We start from the raw sequence: 6,941 nt of genomic DNA on the forward strand, positions 1-6,941 counted from the left end.
TCCGTTCTTGATTAGGCTGTGGGCCCAAGGATCGAAGGTCCAACGATCCCGGAAGAGGAGAAGTCTCCCTCCTACCAGTAGCATCTCACTTGGAGTGCTAGTTGGAGGACTTGCCTCCTTGGCCACGTCCACCTTTGTTACCCCTACCTCTGAAGGGGCGTCTAGAGGACCCTCGAAAGGAACCTCGAGACTTTGACTTAAAAGTCGTCGATTGGCTTTCAAAGACTGGGGTGAACACCGGCGATTGGGTCGCCAGCGTTTTGGTCACCAGTTGGAAGGTGGTGGTTGGATGTGCCACCGTCTGGGGCACCGTGGCCACGGGAAGCTGTTGCTGTTTTCTAGGCCAAGAGGGCACTCTTGGTCGTTTTGATTTATTCTTCGGCTGGGACCCTCGTCAGCGGAAGATTTTCTTTTTGGGGACAAGCCCCACTTGGAGAGGAGATTCCTGTTCTCCGTAGCGGCTTTGTCCACGACCTCTTTGACCACTTCGCTACGGAAGAGATCCTTTCCCTAGATATTGGAGGCAATGAGCTTCCTTGGTTCGTGTCTCACCGCAGCCGGGGCGAACACGAACTCTCTACAAGTCCTTTGGGCTTTGATAAAGATGTACAAGTCCTTGGTGACTGGCGTCAAATAAGATTTGGCGAAGACTATGTACATATCTGGGGTGTCCGGGATGCTTGTCATAGTCTCTAAGCCAGTCTGCAGAGACATGGAAGCAGCAAGACGTTCTTTAGTCTCTTGTTCCCTGTGCAGGAGAGACTCTGACAGCTTCGGGAGGTTTTTGCCGAACTGTCGTCCAGCAATATCTGCCTCCAGCTTCCCAACTGTGAAGGTGTTATGAAAATCCTTCCAGTCTTTATCATCTGATGGAAAAGCAAGGGAAAAGGGTCTACACTCCTCCAGTGAAGGGCAGGGTTTCCTCTGCTTCAACTGCCTTTAAGGCTGCCTTAAACCCTTTGTCCATAAAGGGGAAGGCACGTTTGGGGTCAGCAATAAAGGACGGGTGCTTTTTGCTGAGAGCCGGCACCTTGGAACTAGTAAAGGCCCTCTCTTTCAAGGTGGTTGTATATAAGACCTGAGCCTTAGAGAGTTCGAGGATAATCGTCTCCTTCGGCTCTGTTTCCTCCTTGGATGCAGGTTCCGTCCTTAGACGGACATAGCAGTCCAGGTAGGCCCCTTTGCTGGGCCAAAACTCAGTTTCCTCTACTGGGACAGTGCCCAGTTTCTCCGAGAGGAAGATCTTCCCCCCCGACATTGGAATATGCTCTGCATATCTCCAAGGGTTAACGTCAGAGAAAGTGGGGAGATCCTTGACGTTTAGCTTCTTCGGGGATAAACGTGTTACAACCAGCTGATGCATTTCCGTCCGAAGAGAAGCTTCTTTCTCAGACGATTTCTTCTGAATGTCCCGTACCATAGACAGCAGCTGGGGTGCAGTATATGAAGTCGAAGGCACCGGCTCAGTCACCGTGGCAGAAGATACTGAAATCGTTTCGGTCTTATCGACTTCAGCCTCAGGAGGTACGTCATCCTCCTGCTCCAGTTCTTCCAGTAGGAGATTGTTCTCAGTCTCCTCTGAGACAACCGACATGTCATCTACATGGATGCCCTTCAAGGTATCCGAAACAACAGATTCCATCGGAATCTGTACTAGGGGAATCTCGGGTTTAGCCTGGGGAATGATTGCATCCGCAGATGCCCTAGGGAAAAGACAGTCCCTCATCCTCTCATTAGGAAGGTATGGGCCAGAGGTGTTCTTCTGAAAACCCCTGACCCATTTTCGCAGCGTGTCCCTTGCTGCATCCCTTGACTCAGTAGACTTTTGATCATCAAAAGCCTCTTTTACCAGTTTGTCACAAACGGTACATACCTGTGGGTCCCAGTATTTGAGAGCCCCCTGGGTGACTGCGCAGCGAGCTTGGGCTCTGCACACGTCATGGCCGTAGAAACTGTTCCCGCACTTGGGATGCTCCTCCTGTAAAGAAAGAAAGCATATAAGTATTCGGTGAAATTCTCAGATTTCAGCATACATATTTCTTTTTTTTTTCTTAAATATTAGCTTGGATAGAGTAAGCTAGAAGATAGGAAAGACACCTACTTGTGTTTCCTGTCCAGCCTATTACTATGACCTCCTCCAATATTGAACAATAAATTCTTAATGAGTTTTTTATGGGAAGATAATATCCTTTGATATAAAGTGTCTTCTTAACACAATGTCCCACGTTCAATATTGTGGGTAAATTAATGGTTGATAACCATTAAGTGGTAGAGAGGATCATTCTCTTATATGTGATGGTCTCACATTAGGCTGCCCATAAAGCACCTTGTAGGTTGGAAAACAAATTTTTGGGCTACAGCACTGACTCGCGGCGGTATGCCGCCAGACCTGCCGGGCCTGCCGGCATATACCTATTCTGGGTGGCCAACTGCCGGCCGACAACTTAGATGCCGGCCACTGGTCATAGTATGTTTAATGTCGTTGGGTTATCGGTCAGCGACACCCCCGCCAAGTGGCGGCAGAGTAACTGCCGGTCGACAGACAACCAACAAGGCCGCCGACAGCTCTAAGCTGCTGGTGGCCAACCCAATATAAGGAAAGGTAGAGAAAAAGAGGATTCAAGTAGAAGGGGGGATTATATTCGGGCTTCCACCCAACCATATCCCATCCATATGGGCTATGGAAGGCAGTCCAAGGGAGGACTGAAGAACACTCTAATGAAATGATTATGAGGGTACCTGCCGGCAGCCGGCCCGGCTGGCAGCAGAGAGGAAACCTCAGGCCAGTTCTATAGATTACCCTTAGGGTCAAATATAGAATGGCGGCCAGGGATGGTGATGGTTCATCCAACACAAAAGAGACAGCGGGGAAGGGGGAAAAGTCCTATAAGTAAGGTAATACCCAAAGGCATTACCCATCTTAAAGGATTCTGATCTCATAAGGTAACCTCAAGTAGGGGAAATCATTTCCCCCGGTTGGGTTAGTCAAGTGAGAAAGCAGCGATAGGACAGAATCTCGCAAGAGAACAGAATCTCGTACCAGGTATCTTAGACAATGAAGAAATCATTTCTTCGGTCTAAGATCACTAGCACAGGACTGTCTGCTAGACCGAGATAGGAGGAATTGTAAAACAAAAACCTCCACGTATGGTCTAGGGAGGCCTAGCCTCCTGTATAGACAACTTAACCTGACTAGGGAAATCATTTCACCGAGACAGTAAGATGCCTAACACAGACTTTACTATGATGTCCCGTTCTAACTCAAAAACCGACTCAGTGGTTAAGAGAAAGAAACGAAACACCCCAGTAAACTTTGCCAGAACTCAGTACACAGCAAAGCTAACTGAGGGTAGCCTAGGCTTATCAGAGGGAGGAAGAATTGCTCTTGAATCTCGCCAAGAGATTGGTATCGACTTAAAAGGTATAGGAGGCATCAATCTCACCTTAGAAGACAATACAAGAGCAATTGGGGACATGTATGAAAGTATAATAAAACCCCTAGGCTAGTAAGTCTAGGAGCATAGAGAATTGTTCACCAAAACTCTCTTGTATACTATCTTGGAAGAGGAAAATTTATGCGGTAATATCTTAATTGTATAAAATATTGCCTGAGCTTCAATAAAACTTTACCAGGAAGGTTATATCATGCATGAAGTGTGTAGGTGCCTAGGCTAGGAAGCCTAGCACTCGTGAGGCTCGAACATAAACAGCCAAATCCACGACAACAATGACATAATATAAAAATCCCTAGCTAAAATAGTAAATAGCTAAAGTTATTAAAGCAAATAATGCCGGGAAAGTCGTTCTGGCTAATTAGATGTACAGCAAGAACGACTGTGTTCATGACACCATCCGGCTGGCAACAGCTCTTGTTACGTTAATTACGATCTCAATCGAAGAGTAAAACTGGCAAGAGCTTACATTTACACAAATCAAATATATTACTTAACTTTCCAGAAGCTGATGAGGCTGGTGAAGACATCATAGCAACAAATAACTCCAAAATAGCAAGAGATAACACGGGATAACATCGGTCAACGAAGCTACAAGAGAAAGAATGTCTTGGTGGCGCCTCGCGGTGGCGATTCGGGGCACTATTTACAGTACAGTAGGAGTGTCGAGAGCGTTGCCTCTTTAACGGCTCTCCTATATTCTTTCCACTTTTTCCCCCTCGAAGCAGAAACGCTATTAGGGGTGTAGATAGCTATGAGACGTGTCAAGAATACATCCTCTGATTACGCGATATCCAATTTTAAGGGATATTCGCTCCAGGAGTTAGAATTCTGGATACCTTTGGTAAATTCTCTGGGATATATCACTGTAGTCAAATATAACCTAAGAAGCTACTAATGAAGGAACTTCCATCAGGACGACATGGCCTGAGCCCCAAAATAATCATTACTGTCAGTCGAATAATATAAGTGAAAAACCATTTTGAATGACATTTATGGTTAAAATGGAAATCGTCAAAAGATATAAAATCCTTATGATAAACGATTGGAGAGACTTAGACAACTAGCCAAGGGCGGATAACTGGTCAGCCCTTGGAAGGGTGACTGGCAATAAATGCCAACATTTGACGAGTTCACATCTTGAAAGGGTTACCCACCAATAAAAAAAAAATAAGAAACTTGCAGGTAACATATAAGCCCCAGGACAATCTTTGAAGGCCTTTATCTACTGTAAAGGTACCAGGTCAAAATAAGACAATATATATATATATATATATATATATATATATATATATATATATATATATATATATATATATATATATATATATATATATATATATATTTATATACATAAATATATAGATATATATATTTATATATATATATATATATATATATATATATATATATATATATATATATATATATATATATATATATATATATATATATATATATATATATACAGGTACTATATGACAGGTAACTGGCCTTAAATACAATCAACTTGCATTTATCTTTACATTAATCCAATTTCATAGACCTGAGATCCCTAACCTCATAATAATGATGGATCTAACCAAAACTAGAATATGGTGTACATTATGTTCCTTTTCTGGGAGGGGATACCTTAACGTAGCTAAAGGTTTTGTGTATCGCCACGATTAGAAAAGCTGTATTAATCAGGGTTACCCATAACTAGATTGGTTTGCTGTGAGCGATTAGATGAATATCTCCCACCATCACCAATCCGCACTGACCAGCATAGTGATGAAAATTGGGTTGAGGGTGATCGCCAGACGCAGATTCTAGTCCCGCTCAAACCCGTTACTTCCTTTGGTCGCTGCAACCTCACCATCCTGTGAGCTAAGGAGGGGGGGGTGAGGAAGCTCATAGGTCTACCTACTGAGTTATCAGCAGCCATTGCCTGGCCTTCCCTGGTCGTAGCTTGGGTGGAGAAGGGGCTTGGGCGCTGATCATATGTATATATGGTCAGTCTCTAAGGCATTGTCCTCCTAGCTAGGGAAATGTCACTGTCCCTTGCCTCTGCTATTCATGTGCAGCCTTTAAAAATCTTCCAAACCCCAGACATGAATTATTATGTTTTAGGCCTTTGTCCTACATTGGACTAGAAACGACTGCAATTATAGTTGTTGTTGTTGTATATTATGAAGAATGCATTTCATCCCTACCAAGACTGAAAGTATTAATGCTATCTGGTCTAGAAAATTTGATATTCAATTAAATTTTTGGAGGCTGGAGAAATCCCATGAGATGGATGGTAGCCTATCCCTTTGGATGGGTACCGCCAGGAGGGAGGGTGTGTGAAATGTGATCTGTATGGGTATGTGATCGAAGGAAGATGAAAGGTCGTATCGTATAATACATTCAGTGATAGAGCTATGCAGGCGGTCAGTGGTAATACAATGATCAAGCCAGGATGTGATGGGCATATTATTTTGGTTTTTTATGTACGTAAAGGACGAAGGAGGCAGTATGGCAACATCGCTAATTTGAAGAGATTATTGAGAACAGAGACGCTGTAATTCATTATAGAAAAGTCTGGATGGGTGCGCATTAAAGTCTCCTGTTATGCACACATGGTCAGCGGTGGTATCATTAATAATACCTTGGACTTCTCCTAGTAATATACAATACTGATCAAAGTATGGTTTTACCTTCGATCGTTACTTGCAGGCCGAGAAGTCTGTCAGTTAGATACGTCACTGGTTTCACGCACTTATCCAGAGATCTAAGCCATAGAAATGAGAGATAACGACGTGACATCTCTTTGGGCAGTGGTGAGGGGAGATATTCCCGGATGAATGCTGGTTGACCTGAATGCTGTTGCGGTCGGGTCGGGACTTTGTCTTTCGCCGGGAAGTCTGCCATCCTTTGCCGTCTTCTTGGGCATTTGACATTAGCGCTCTGGCATAAGAGACGGTCGTAGGGGGGGAGGGGAGAGAGGTAGGAGTGGGTGGTACTTTTCTTGAATCTCTTCTGTCTAACGATGGGGAGGGGGAGGTGGTGGTATCCAAGACTGGTGTGGGGTCAGTTGAGGGTTGTTCAAGTGGCAGTTGGGGTTGGTCCGTGGGGTCAATATACTTATTACATTTTCCTTTCAACTCTCCAATTTGATTTGTTATTTCATTGGATTTTAGCCCCATTGAAGCGAATGCATCATTGATTTGCAGGGCCATTGCATCACTGATTTGCTGCTTCATTGCAGCGATGGCACCATTGATTCGGTGACCCAATGCATCACTGATTTGTTGCCTCATTGCAGCGATTGCGTCACTGATTTGCTGCCCTACAGCATCACTGATTTGCTGCCTCATTGCAGCGATTGCATCAGGGATTGCACGGAGATCTTCAGAGGTATTTAACAGCGAAGTTGACAACCCCAAGGCTTTTACTGCAATGTTATGTACAGTCATTATATTGAGGTCAGCTGGCTGGGCAGGAGGAAGGGTGTATGGGTTATCC

The sequence above is a fragment of the Palaemon carinicauda genome, chromosome 25, assembly GCF_036898095.1.
Source record: "Palaemon carinicauda isolate YSFRI2023 chromosome 25, ASM3689809v2, whole genome shotgun sequence".
Taxonomy (NCBI): domain Eukaryota; kingdom Metazoa; phylum Arthropoda; class Malacostraca; order Decapoda; family Palaemonidae; genus Palaemon; species Palaemon carinicauda.